Source organism: Phodopus roborovskii, unplaced genomic scaffold (assembly GCF_943737965.1).
Source record: "Phodopus roborovskii unplaced genomic scaffold, PHOROB, whole genome shotgun sequence".
NCBI classification, from domain to species: domain Eukaryota; kingdom Metazoa; phylum Chordata; class Mammalia; order Rodentia; family Cricetidae; genus Phodopus; species Phodopus roborovskii.
In genome coordinates, this window is record NW_026125059.1 from 8,523,705 (window position 1) to 8,538,460 (window position 14,756).

Consider the following 14,756-nt stretch of genomic DNA (forward strand, 5'->3'; position numbering starts at 1 on the left):
CAAGGTTGTTAGATTTTAGTTTTAAATTTTTTTGGGCAAAGAGATCTTTCATTTCAAAGGTTGTTATTGGCAGGTTTATGGAAAATAGAGAAAAACAGGAAGTAGAGAAAAGGTCATTCATATCCCATTATTGAAAAAAAAAATGACTAGAGTATTCTGAACAAATTTGAAGTGCATGTAAATAGAATAGCAAAAAATAGTAGAATGATCCTTTCCAAACCCAACACCGGGTTCTATAATTTACATTTGTTAACCACACTGTTTCAATTCTCTCCTTTTATAATTTGGAAAAATATTGTAAACTTTTATTTATCATGTTAGTTTTCTATAGATTTCTATATACATCTTTAAATATATATATAGTTATGTATAAATTACTAGAGAATATTTTACAGATAGTATGTTGGTATCATATAATATTTAATCCATACTAAAAAATTCACTAATAGGAAAATGTCTTCAATTATTTTATTTATGTTTTTTGGTTTTTCAAGACAAGGTTTCTCTATATTGCTTTGGAACCTGTCCTGGACTAGCTCTGTAGAACTGGCCTTGAACTCACAGAGATCTACCTGACTCTGCCTCCAGAGTGCTGGGATTAAAGGAGTGTGCCATCAACACCTGGCTTCAATTATTATTTTTGTGTTCACATTTATTTATTTGTGTGTATTATACACCATGGAACACATGGAGGTCAGAGGACAACTTTTGGAAGAGTTTTTTTTTTCCTTTTTTTTATCCTTTAGGTCCTGGGAATTGAACACAGGTCATGAGGAGGTTTGGCACTCAATTCCTTTACCGATTGAGCCATCTCTGTGGCCTGATTTGTCTTTTTTAGGGGAAGAGGTATTTTGAGACAGAATTTCTTTATGTAGCTCTGGCTATCCTGGATCTCATTCTGTAGACCAGGCTGGCCTTGAACCCATAGAGATCCACCTGCCTCTGCCTCTTTAGTGCAGGGATTAAAGGTATGTGCCACTATTGCTGAGCTGATTGTTTATTTTGGCTTTCTCTCTGAGATCGTCTTGTTATAAAGCCTAGGCTTGAGCCTCTTATTTTAGTCTCCCAAAGGCTGCGATTTCAGGCGTGGACCACTTACATGGTAGATTTAAACATTTTTATGTGTTCCAACATTTTTTTTTTCCTTAGAAAAGATTTGTAGGTTTTTTTGTTTGTTTTGAGACTCAGAGATACTGCCTCCCTCCCAAGTTCTGATTTAAACGTGTGTGCCACTATGTCTAGCTTAATTTGTAGTTTTTTTTTTTTTTTTTTTTTTTTTGAGACTTTGTTCCCCTGTGTATTCTTGGCTGTCCTGGAACTTGCTTTGTAGAGCAGGTTGGACTCGAACTCACTGAGATCCACCTGCTTCTGCCTCCCGAGTGCTAGGATTAAAGGCGTGCACCACCAACGCTGGATTTTGATTTGTAAAATTTAGTGTGATTGCATCTTCGATTTTTTTATTTGCTATCAAAACTATCTCCCAGTAGGCTATTAAAAAATAAAATAAAATTTAAATTAATTTATTAACTAATTTGAGTAAAGGTTACTGGCAGCTCAAACTGTCCTGGTACTTACTTTGTAGCCAAGCACAACCTGAAACTCTGGATGCCCTTCCTCTTGTCTCCCAAGTACTGGGATCACATAATGCTCTGATTTCATCTTTAAAGATTTATTTCATTTTTATATATGGGTATGTGCGTGTGTCTGTGTGTGCGTTCACAGGTCCTCAGGTACCAGGTGAGGCCAGAAGAGCATGGGATCCCATGTTAGGATTTATGGGAAGATTTTGAGTGGCCTTTGGTGGGTTTGGGGATCTGAGCTCCCGTCCTGTGTAAGAGCTGCAAGCTTCCTAACGGCTGAGCCCTTTAGGAAGGGCTGAATCCAAGTTTTGATTTAAAAATGACTGTGTGCTAGTGTGGGGTAACTCCTTTGACTTGAGGAAGAGTGCATTTCCTGTCTTCAACCATTGTTGCTGGTCATACTTTTCTCCTAAGATCTCTTCCTCCTTGGGGTTTGGGTCCTTAGTCTCCCTTCCAGCGCTGTTAGCTGAATCCGGATGTGTGAGCATCTGTAAGGCCCTTGCCTGTCTGCCCGCTAAGTGTATGCAAGGATTGTACCAATTTACACTTCCACTTACAGAGGCTGAGAGGGGCCATATGAGGATGCTTCAGGGAGGAGCTTTTCACAGCGCCAATAAATCACTGGCCTCGGGAGGTGGCGGCCTTGTGCTAGTCACGTGACCGGGCTCTCCCGAAAGTAAATACACATTTTCTTTAGCTATAAAAACATGGGCTCTGAGCACTGCCAAACAACCACAAAGTGACTTGGATTAGAAGGGGAACCGTAGGACTTGTTGAAAAATGTGGGAATGAAATGCTTTCCTCCCGGGCCTGGGAGGGTTGGGGGCGATGACCTCGTGGTCCACAGGCCACTGTCGCAGTGCGACCAGGCCTGCAGTGCCCTCTGCACTTACTTTATTATTTCCTCTTAGTTTTCTTTTTACAGTGTGCATTGTGTTTGTTTCCCTATGGCTGGGTTCGTGATGCAACAGGAACACTTGGCAGCCTCCTGGAAGGGGGTTTCCTCTCCGGCCCACTGTGTTGGGTAGTAGAGGATTAAGCCAGAACCTCTTAGGGAAATTCTACTTTGACTTCTAGGGGACACACTGTTTTTATTTGTGGACTTCCAATCACGCTGTTTATTCTGTCCCTAGCACAATTGTTTCATTTTAAGGGATGTGTCGCTGGCTTACAAATTCTTGCAGGAAATTCAGCTCTGTTGGTTTGGAGGTTTACGACTGCACCCTTCCCCCACCCCTTTGAGGAAGAGAAAGAAAACTCATTTGTCCCAGGGCGGGAGGGGGGGGCGTTTATGTGAGCGAGTGGGTGGGAAGAGCAATGACCTCTTACCAGTGTAGTAGTAGTTGTTTCTTTTTTTTGTTGTTGTTGTTGTTTTGTTAAATGCTTTTAATTCTTTGGCATTTCCCTACATATGTATCATTCCTCCTACTCAGAAGCCCAGTATCTGAATTTAAAATTCCCTCTTCTTAGGCGGGCAGTGTTGGAGGCAGGTGGACGGACCTGAGTTCGAGGCCAGCCTGGTCTAACAATTCAGGAAAGCTGGTCCAATTATCTGATCCTTCCATGATGTCAAAGTAAGCGCTTCCAGAAGTACAACAAAACTCAATCTCTTAAAATATTTTTCAAGAGGGGCGGTGGTGGCGCTGGCCTTTAGTCCCAGAACTTGGAAAGCAGAGGCACCTGATCACCGCAAATTCTGGACAGTGAGTCCAGGCCGGCAACATATGACTGTCTCAAAAAAAAAAAAAAAAAAATTAAAAATAAAAAAATTCCGGCCGGGCGTGGGCGGTGCTCGCCTTTAGTCCCAGCACTCGGGAGGCAGAGGCAGGCGGATCTCCGTGAGTTCGAGGCCAGCCTGGGCTGCTTCAGGCAGACAACCACCAAAGGTCTCCACCCGGTGCCAGCCCGAGCGAACGGCCAGGCCGAGCAGAGGAGGGAGGCCGAGCCCCGGAAGTCCACGAGCGCTGCTGCGCTCACTTCCGGCCTGGCCTGGTATTAGTAGGTGCGTGCGGCCCCGCCCCGTCTCGCCTGGAGGGTGGGCTCAGGCCGCGCTCTTGCACGCCCATTGGCCGCTTCTTCGCCGGCCCCGCCCTCCCGCTGGTGTTGAAGCTGGGCTGGCTTCGCCCGCCCGCCCATGCCAGAGGGCTGTGCGAGCCAGCGCCCCAGGGCAGCAGGTGCGTCGAGCTTGCGCGAGGCGAGGCGAGCTCCCTGAAGACTGAACCCCACGTTGAGGTATGTGCTTCGGGCAGTTGCACCTGCGCTCTGGGCCACCCCGGGCCGTCTCTAGCCGAGGGCCGGTGTCTGGAGTCAGCATAGCCAGGCTCAGGTCGGACTCCCGAGCCCCGCTGCCCGACCCCTGCAGTGAACGAGACCGTGTCTGTGGGCGTCTGTCTGCCCCGGTGACATGTTTGGGTGGGAGTCTGCGACCTTGGGCATTGGTAATGTGTGTCAGTTTGAGTACTGGGGGCGTTGAACCCGATGCCTCCCCAGCCAGCTCCATGTCTATTTCCTGTCCGAAGGCAGGCTCTACTCGGACAGGGTGGGCGTCGAACTCATCCTGGCCTTGGGTTTGTAATCGTCGCGTCTCTCTGTCCCGAGTAGCTGGAATTGCGGGCCCAGAATCAGTAGTATTTATGGTAGCGGTTTGCCTTTATGGGGTACTTGGTGTATGTGTGTGTGTGTGTGTGTGTGTGTGTGTGTGTGTATGTGTGTGTGTGTCCAAACCTCCAACAGAGAATATGAGTTTCTCCAAGTACCGTTTCCTTCGTCTGTGAAGTGGGAAAAACAGGCAGCGAGACTCGGCAGCCAGGTGGGGAAGGTTGGCCAGTGAAGCCTTGGTTAGGACTTCAGAAATTTAAGTCAGTATCAAGGGCCTGCAAAGTGGGTGTTCCTATAGTGGTGAGTCCCTACTTATTCTGCCTCAAATTGATTTGGCCAGGAAGGCATATTCAGGAAGTGATTGCTTACTGAGAGTGATGGCCCAAACTCATCATAAATGTTATTGGTGTTTTGATTGGATCTGAAATTCCATACAGCTTCATTTCGGCCAGATAACCTTGAATAAGAGAAGTGAGTTAGAAAGTTTGATCATCTTGGATTCCTTATTTTTCTATAGGAGGTTATTATTTTTGTTTGTTTTCAAGACAGGGTTTCACTGTGTAATAGCTTCTTCTTCTTATTTTTATTTGGTTTTTCAAGACAGAGTTTCATTGTGTAGCCCTGGAACTTGTTCTGTAGACCAGGCTGGCGTCAAACTTATGAGATCCACCTGCCCTACATGAACTCTTAATCCTACCTCCACCTCCCAAATGCTGGGATTACCGGTATGTCCCAGCATGACTGGCTGTAAGTTCGTTTACATATATCCGTTACTCAGAATTTATTCTGTAGCCCAGGCAAGTGTAAAACTGCCCACCTGCCTCAGTCCTTTGGATTGATTTTAAGTCACTGATTTAACACTGACTCAAGAGCGTGGCCTCAGTAGTTTCTTATTTTTCTTTTTTGGCTTCTTTTCCTTTTCTTTTCTCAAGCCAGGGTTTCTCAGTGCAACAGCTCTGACTGTCTTGGAACTCACCACCAGGCTGGCTTCCAACTCACAGATATCCACCTGCCTGTGGCTCCCAGTGCTGGGATTAAAGGTGTGTGTCACCACACCCGACCCGTTTTGTGTCTTTTATTACTACTTATCGTCGTTGCAGTGAAAGTGACCCTGAAAATGGGACACACCTACTTATCTGAGTGGTTGCAGCCTGGATGGTCCGCGTTAGTGTCCGTAGAGACTGCTCATTTAATAACTGGGCCAGTTTGTGTAACTGAGCCCATAACTTGGCCAGGAAGGTTCCAGGCAGCTGATACAAATTGCCCTGGGTCAGTTTTTCAATTGGTTTCCATGCCAGGCTGGACTTCCTGCTTTTGGCCCCTAAGCCTGGAATGATCTAACTCTGGCTTCCCACTGTCACTTCAGTCACCTTCAAACTGTAGGTATTCCATTTATCCATTAATGTCCTCCCTAGCCTCTGCCTTCAGATGCTCGCCCACTTCAGAGCCTTTGTGGCTGTCATTCTCTGTGTGAACTAAGCTAAACCTCTGAATAGAAGGTAGATCCTTGAAGAGGAAATTAGTTTACTCCATGTTGTGGAAGGAAGCGTCTCAACATTTGGAGCTTCTATTTAATTACATAAATATGCCCCTGGGTTTTCCATCTACTTTTCCTTACTTCTATAAATATTTAAGGTCAGGTGTGGTGGCACACACCTTTAATACTAACGCCAGAGAGGCAGAGGCAGGTGGATCTAATTGAGTTCCAGCCAGGCCTACGTAGTGAGTCTTACATTTTTTTGGTCACAGGAGGTTGTACTCTAAGCACCTACTATGTACCACACACTATTCTAGGTGCTGGAGACAGGACAAGAAACCAGAAAGATGGGAGGCAGAGGCAGGCCTGGTCCGCAGAGCAAGTTCCAGGACAGGGGCCACATCTACACAGACAAACCCTGTCTCAAAAACAGCAACAACAAACAAATAAAAAAAAAAGAAACCAGAAAGAACAAAGTGCCTATCCTCAAACATACTGGACTTTGTCTTTTTTTTTTTTTTTTTTTTTTTTAAGACAGGAGGGTTTCCCTGTGTAGCTCTGACTGTTCTGGAACTTACTGTGTAGACCAGGCTGGCCTCCCTCCCTCACAGAGATCCCCCTGCCTCTGCATGCTGGAATCAAAGGTGGTCGTCTTTACATCTGGGTCAGAATGTTAGATCCTAACTGGGCCCCTGAAGGGGACAGGGCGGGGCAGGGTTATGCCAGACAGCCTGAGAGGCTTCCTTTCTCTTAGGAGCTGGAATTGAACTCCAGATTTTATAGAAGTCCTCTAACCACTTAGCTGCCCAACCCCTGCACATAGCTTTGTGCATGTATGTGGTACTTAGTGTGTCAGGGGAACCTGAAAGCCAGGGAAAGGCAGGCAGCAAAGAGAAGGAATAAATACAACTCTCATCGAGTGTTTATTAAGTCATATTTTTAGGGCTGGGATACACTTCAGCGGCAGAGTGCTTGCCTAGTATACACAAGGCCCTGGGTGCAATGTAAAAAAAGTAATTTTAGGTCTTTCCCTAGATATACGTGTGTGAGAGTATATTTATAAACATGTATACATGTGTAAACATACATATATTCATACATGTGCACACACACATTTGGGGATGGGTGTCACTGTAGCCCAGGCTGTTTTGAACTGGGGATTTTTGCAAAAACATAATTTTGATTGACCTATGATGACTGTGGTTCTAGATGGGGTACAGTGTCATGTTGTGTAAGGGTGTAAGCAGCAGAATTAGAAGCTGAAGCTGATTAATGAACGCATTATCTTATATATTTATTTTGGTGTGTGTATTGAACATTTTTTCTTTTTTTATTTGTTCTTTTTTTTTTTTTGTGTAGACCTCACTCTGTAGTGTGAGTTCTGTACTCAGATATCTGCCTGCCTCTGCCTCCCAAGTGCTAGGATTAAAGACTTTGCCACTTCACTCAGCCAAATAATTTTTTTCTTCAAATGTATAATTTTTTTATATACTTTTTTTTTTTTTTTAATTACACAGGGTCTTGCTATGTAGTCCAGTGTGGCCTGGCACACACTAAATGGTTTGGGTTGGTCTGGAACACTTTGTGATCCTCCTGCTTCAGCTTCTCATGTACCATGCTTGGCTTATATTCAGACTATTTAAAGTTTCTTAGTACACACACACACACACACACACACACTAACTATAATCACTATATTCGTGTTAAAAGACAAGATCCAGCTGCATGAGAACTCTGATTGTTTTATTGCTAGTATAAACTACTGTTTATATTCTGAAATTCTGCTTTTCCAAGTTTTAAGATTTTTTCCTGTTACAATGATTGTATTTGCTCCTCTTGTACATGAGCTATGATCTCCTGGGTAGATACTTACTTGTGTTTAAATTAGGTGAACATCTACTTCTGTTAAAATAGAAGCCTCAGGAAGGTAGGACTCCTGTAATTACTACTTACCTCAGTTGCTTGGGAGAAAGGAATGGATGGAAATATTTACTAAGTGAGTCATGCTGCAAGGTTGGCTGGGGCCACAATATAGTTTTGCATCCTGGTGTCCAGAGAGTGAACTGAGTCATGTTCTGGTAAAATAGGAGATTTTCATACAGGGCAGAAGTTCTATGGTCAGGTGTGGCTGGGACGAAGAGGGGTCAGGAGAGTGAGAATGAGGTGACAGGGATCAGAGGAATCAAGGATGGAGGGACTAAGAAGGCAGGGACCCTGAGAGAGTATGGCCTCCGAGGGTATGCAAGTACCTTTGAGGGGCAAGGTAAAGGAGGAATGGGGGAAGTTGGTACCCACATTGGGATTTTTATTTTACTTTTTGTGGAGACAGGGTCTCACGTAGACCAGGTTGCTCTTAAAGTTGCTGTGTGGCTGATGTTCACCTGAAACTCTGGATTCCTTCCTGCAGCTCTCAGTGCTGGCATTATAGGCATGGGCTACCAGGCCCAGCTTTAGTATTTGTCTTTCTGTATAGCTCAGGCTGGCCATCACCACCTTTATATATAGCTCAGGCTGGTTTTAAATTTGTAGTCCTTATAGGCCAGCTATGGAAACACTGGCTCTGTGAGATTGGTTTATTATGTCTGTCTGGGACATTTATTTATTTATTTATTTGGAAAAAATTACATTTCTTGAGAATGAGAGAGATAGAGAGAGAGAGAGAGAGAGAGAGAGTGTGTGTGTGTGTGTGTGTGTGTGTGTGTGTACTAGCACTCATGAGTACTTGGCATGCACATGGAGGTCAAAGGACAGACAACCTTTGGGAGTCAGTTGTCTTTTTCCATCATGTGGGTCCTGGGGAATCTAACTCAGGTTGTCCAGTCTGGTTTGGCAGCAAGTGATTTTATCTGCTGAGCCATCCCCCAGGCCTTTTTTTTTTTTTTTTTCCTTTTGAGACAGATCTTGGAACTTAACTCTGTTGACAGGCATGGATGTACTTCCTGACTATTTTCATTTTAGAAACATTTATTGCCTTCTGCCCTTTGGGGAGAGCCCTGGTTGGGACTTTTTTTTTTTTTTTTTTTTTTTTGCCGTTGTTGTTTTTTTTGAGACAGGGTTTCTCTGTTTAAACAGTCCTGGCAGTTCTGGAACTCACTCTGTAGACCAGGCTAGCCTCCAACTCAGAGATCCACCTGCCTCAGCAGGGTTCTTAGCCACTAATCCATCTCTATAGTCTTTAAAGGTCCAGTTCTAACCATCTGCCTGGTCTGGAAGCCTTTGTTGTAGATTTTACTTTTATTCTGAGACTTGGGATTCGATGTGATGGCACCAGACTTGAATATTGAACCTATTGGAGATGGATTTTTGAGCTGTTGGAGTGGGCCAGGTGGTGAGCCAGGGCCATGTGAAGACCAGTAGAGAGGGTTGAGGGAAATCAGGAGGGTGTGGGACCACAGACTGAGAGGGTTGACACATTAACAGCTCTGTGGAGTGCTGTTGATGGTGGAATGAGAAAAAAAAATTAACCTTTGATATCCTACTGCAACCCCCTAGGCTTAGTCATGACCTTGCTAACTCATTAGTATTTTTAATATATATTCATTTCTCCTTTTTTTGGGGGGGGGGTTCAAGACAGGGTTTCTTCTGTAGCCTTGGAGCCTGTTTTGGAACTCACTCTGTAGACCAGGCTTGTCTTGAACTTACAGAGATCCGCCTGCCTCTGCCTCCCCAATGCTGGGATTAAAGGCGTGGGCCACCACCACTACCAGGTTTGCTTTTTTTTTAATTATTTTTTGTTCATTTTTTTTAATTTTTTGGTGTTTCAAGACGGTTTCCCTGTGCAGTTCTGGCTGTCCTGGGAATTGCTCTGTAGACCAGGCTGGCCTTGAACTCAGAGGTGCACCTGCTTCTGTCTCCCAAGTGCTGGGATTAAAGGTCTGAGCCCCCACTGCCCAGCTGTACATATCTTTTGTTCTTTTTTTTTCCCCCAAATTTTTTTGGGTGTAGAGTTTGGTCCTTCTGACTCAGATACCAGGGTTATAGGCTGGAGCAACCATATCCTGTGTGTTCCACGCTAGGGACCAGCCCCAGGGCTTTGCGTATGCTAGGCTAGCACTTTCCCAGCTTGGTTCCATCCCCAGTCCTTAGTTAAGAGAAAGTAAGTAAGAGAGAGAGAGAGAGAGAGAGAGAGAGAGAGAGAGAGAGAGAGAGAGAGTGTGTGTGTGTGTGTGTGTGTGTGTGTGTGTGTGTGTGTGTGTGTGTGTGTTGCTTTCTTTCTGGGAAGGGACTCTACTTCTCTCCAGCTCCCTTCTGTCTGTCTCAGGGATAAGCCCAGGAAGGACAAGGACTCCCAGTTTTCCTCCACTTTGCCCTCTTTGCTCAGGGTACCCAGAAGGTACTCAGCAGGTCCCATTAACCTCCAGAGTCCTGTAGAGGGGTGTATTGTTTCTGCAGGCAGTCTGGGTAATTGTGTTACCATTCTATTTCTTGTCATGCTCACCGTCCATCTTTATTTTTCATTTTGCAGTCCTGGGGCTGTGATATAGGTCCTCTTTTATGCCAGGGGAGCACTCTACCATTGAGCTACCTCCAGCCCTGCATTGTTTTGAGACAGGGCCTCCTGCCTCAGCCTCCTCAGTGTTTAGGATCTTGAGCACCCAGCATCATGATTAGTTTATTTTGGCAATATCTTTTGAGACAGAATCTCATGGAATTCAGGCTGGCCTAGAACTTACTATGTAACCCAGGTCAACCTTAAACTCTGATTGATCCTCCTGTCTCTCTACATCTTGAATGCTGAGGTTACAGCCTCGTACTATCGATCTTTAGTGTTAACTAATGATAGTCTTACTATAAACCACGGTGGTCACAGATGTACAGAGAGTCACCTGCCTCTGCCTCCTTAAAGGCTTGTGCCTTCACTTCCTTTTTTTAGTTTTTATTATTTTGAGAGAGGGTTTCAGGTTGGCCAGGCTGGTCTTGAATTTGTGATCCTCCTGCCTCAGCCTTCTAAGCAGCTGGAGTTACTGCCCTGAGCCCCCAGGCCAGGGTTACTACACCCTTTTCTAGGTAAGCAAATTGAATAGTCTAGGATTATGTAACTTTAAAAAATATTTTTATTTGCATTGGTATTTTGCCTGACTGTGTATGTCTGTGTGAGGGTCTTATTAGATCTTGGAATTACAGACAGTTGTGAGCTGCCATGTGCATGCTGGGAATTGAAGCCAGGTTCCCTGGAAGAGCAGTCAGTGCTTTTAACTACTAAGCCACCTCTCCAGCCCGGATTATGTAAGTCTGAAGTGGTGTAGCCTGAGGATTTGAGCCACAGTGAAGGGAGAGGATGTTCCTGTCCAGGGCCCCATGTCTGATTCCTCAGAAGAGAAGGACTAGTACTCGGTTTTGCTTTTGTAGAGTGGGAAGTGATGGCGATAGAGACAGGACAGGCTGTGGGAAGCCCTGGTCTAAGACTGCTGATGGGTAGAAGTATATGCATAGGGTTTGAAGCGAGGCCTCCTGTAAGACTTTGGGTTAGGTTAGACCCAAAGGCTAAGCAGACTGGCTAGGGAAGCTGTGCTCTTGCCCAGGGCAATAGCAATCCAAGAGCAGGGTGGTGATAGGCTCTGCTCTCCACTGTGAAGGATGTCCTTTGTTATGGGTGGAGAAAGCATGAAGGCCAAGCTGTATAGATCTGAGTAATATGTACATGGTCACTGTGTGTGACTGGAGGAGGGAACTGATTGCCCCACAGCAAGCTGGGATTAGAAACACATTTAGTGGACAGAAGTGGGATTCAAAATATATTTGAGGTGCTTGGGAATTGAACCTGGGGCCTTGTGCATGTTTGGTGAATGCTTTACCAACCCAACCTTGTTCCCAGCTCCAAAGTTGAAGATAAAGGAGAAAATATAGGATTTTCTGGTAAATGTATGTGTGTATGTGTGTGTGGAGCTATTTATGGGGAGGAAAAGTTTATTATCTATAATGCAAGGTGCCAGCAGACAGCAGTTAGGATATTCCTGTAGTTTAAAAATATTTAACAATACTATTTGATAACAAATCAATGGTATAATATTAACAAATAATAATAGTAATAATAATAACAATGTTTTTTGAGACAGGGTCTCTCTAGATAGCCCTGGCTGTTCTGGAACTCACTGTGTAGATCAGGAGGGCCTTAGAAGCACAGAAACCTGCTGCCTCTGCCTCTGCTTCCAGAGCGCTGGGATTAAAGGGCATGCATTTGCCATGCCCTGCTGTTATTATTTAGAAACAAGGATTTATGATATAGTCCAGGCTGGGCTCAAACTCACCGTTTGGCTGAGAATGACTTTGAACCCTTGATCTTTCTGCCTCCATCTCCCCAGTGCTGGGATTTCAGCCATGGCTACCATGCTTTGTTTATGTAGTGCTGGAGATAGATTCAGGCTTCCTGCATGCAGGCAAGCCCCCCACTACCTGAACTATATATTTCCAGTTGTGCCTTTTGTTTTTTTTTTTCTGGGACAGGATATTATGTATTCAGACTAGCCTTGAATGCCTTGATCTGCCTGCTTCCAGAAAGTCTTAGTTTGAGTGTGTGAATAGAAAATGGCTCTCTTGATTGCAACGGTAGCTATGATTGGATTTCAAGGATTTTTACTTTTCTCTGTTTTCCCTCCCCTTGTCCCATTGGGAAAACGTGTTGAGTGGAAGAAGTTTTGAAAGGGGCTTCTCTGAGAACGTTATATGTACAAATTTTAAGGCAGTTTCCAGGAATATTTTGAGAGAAGGCAACTTTGGGAAGCAGCAATATTAGAGGAAGAAATAGTTAGTTGTGCCTGTAAAGGGTTTAACAAAGTTGGCAAAGGGACAGATGTCCTTAGAATCAAATGGTATTCTTACCCCAATCGAGGTTGATTTAGTCAATCAAGTAGGATTATATCTCAACCTCTATTTAAATTGAGCTTTACTCTTAGCCCCTCCCTTTTTGGTTTGCTTGTAAAAACCAGCAATCACCTCTCCTCCTGTATTGTTCCCGGCCAGGTGGAGTGGCAGGCTCCTAGGATTTCCAGGGTCCAGCACCGCCTTCCCCCTCCTGAAGGTAACTTCTGCCATCTACTTTTCTCTTAACTTTTTTGAGTATTTTCAAAACTGATGACTTCCATGGGGTTGAAATTTAGGAAGGGAAAAGTGGAGTGGCCTCCCTCGGCTTTGTTTGTTATCTGTCCTTAATTTAGTGCTTTCAGTCTTGGGAAGAGGGCTGCTCCTGCCTCCCTCTCAGATGTCCTTTGTAGTTTGTAAATGCAGGTTCGCCTAACTTTTTCTGTTTCCTGCTGCCTGCAGTTTTTCTGGTTTTCCTGCCCTGCACACTGAGCTCTTTTGAGCTTGTGTGCCGTTTCTGCTGCAGCTCCAGGGATTTCGTTTCCAAGTTGTTTCTCTGTAATCTGTTCCATGGTGAAATAAATACTTAGGGACGATTATATTCCATCTGCACTTTTAATTAGGAATAGTCTCAAAAAGATAATTCCTGTAGATAGTATATACAGCAAACCAGGATTGCTCTTGTTTTTGTAATAAGATTTTCGAATACAGAAGGGATCTGGAGAGAAAATCAGATGTTAGTTCAAGGAAGAGAGGCCTGCTAGCACTAAGATGAAATCAGAGATAATGGTGTGTGTGTGTGTTTTTTTAATAAGCATACACTGGGAAATGTGTCTGTTTAGGGAGTCTGTTTGGGAACAGTGAAAAGGACAAGACATGACAGAGGTTTGTCGGGTTCAGGAAGAGGTGGGACGGAGCCTGAGTTTGGGTACACGTGCAGATCCCAGCAATAGGGACCGAAATGCGGGTTCCCACTCTCGGTGGCTGAGTCCTCCAGCACCTGATTCCTTTAGAGGTAGCGAAGCCTGGGAAGTGAGTGATGGCGAAGCTGGGTTCCGCGTGGGCGGGGCCAAGGCCGTGGAGACCAACGTTCGATTTTTCAGTTTCCACTTCTCCCAGAATGGGGAGTTCTTAGCTGCTTATTACGAAACCAAACGTCCCTCGTATTCTCCTGTGACTTTCCGACTCTTAATTGTGTCCGACGACCCACGCTTCCCAAATCAACGCGAGGCACGAGCCTCCGCATTCTAAGGCAGGAATTCCGATCCCTCCACGTCCCTTGGAAAACACGGTGTGTGTTTGCAAGCGCAGCCGTCACTGGCAGAATTTTGCAACGATTTCCCAGTTTTGTTGGCACATCTCCAGGAGGGAAGGTTCTTTGTAATTCTTTGCTCAGACATCAGGATCGCACACAAATCTCTTAGCATATAGACCAGGGAAGGCAGTTAGTTTTCTTTCAATTTTAAAAGCAACAATATAGTAAGATTTTTTTAAAAATCCCTTTTATTTGTGGTGTGGGGAGGAAGGGGAGGAGAAACTGTAACAGACCGTCTCATGCCAAAATGGCTTAGAGTGGTGGCTTTGTGAGGGCACGGAGGAAAACACCCCCCCCCCCCTTTTTCTTCCTTTGCTCTGAAAATAACTCCATAGCTACAAGGTCTGAGCGCCCGAGTCTCATTGTTCTTAGCCATACGATTATTTGTCAAAATATTTGACTGTTTCCCTATTGCCGCTGAGAAGTTTGGACTTTCCTTTATGCTCCATCTCCACACTAGGATTTTTAACTATCAGCACTATTGTGTTTACAGTATTCAAGGCTTCAGAGTGCAAAGGTTATCCATTAACATGTAGACTGAGGCTACACTTAGGTTTAGCCTCAACATCCATCCACTTTACTTGGTCATAGTTTTCTTTGTTTTGTATCAAAGCTGCCCCCCTCCCCCATCGTTTTTTGTTTTTTTTGGGGGGGACAAAGTTAAATGAAGTCTCCTGCTTATGAATGTTTGCAGAGCTGTAGGATGTAGAGTGAATATTTAGGTTTTAACCAGTACTTTTAAAAAAAGATTAATCTGTGGTGAGAAAAGGAACCCTAGTACTAAAAATGATCGATATCTTACGTCGTTGGCTGGCTTAAGGATCTATTCCAGCGCTGCTAATTAATTGTGAGTAAGTAATTGATTCACTTCCTTTGAAAAAAAGACTAACGAGACCATATGTGGGTTGGTTAGTTATGTAAAACGACAGCAAAAACATTCTACATGGCAGATTCTTGCCCTTTGATAAGCTGGCTTCTTGAATTCTTC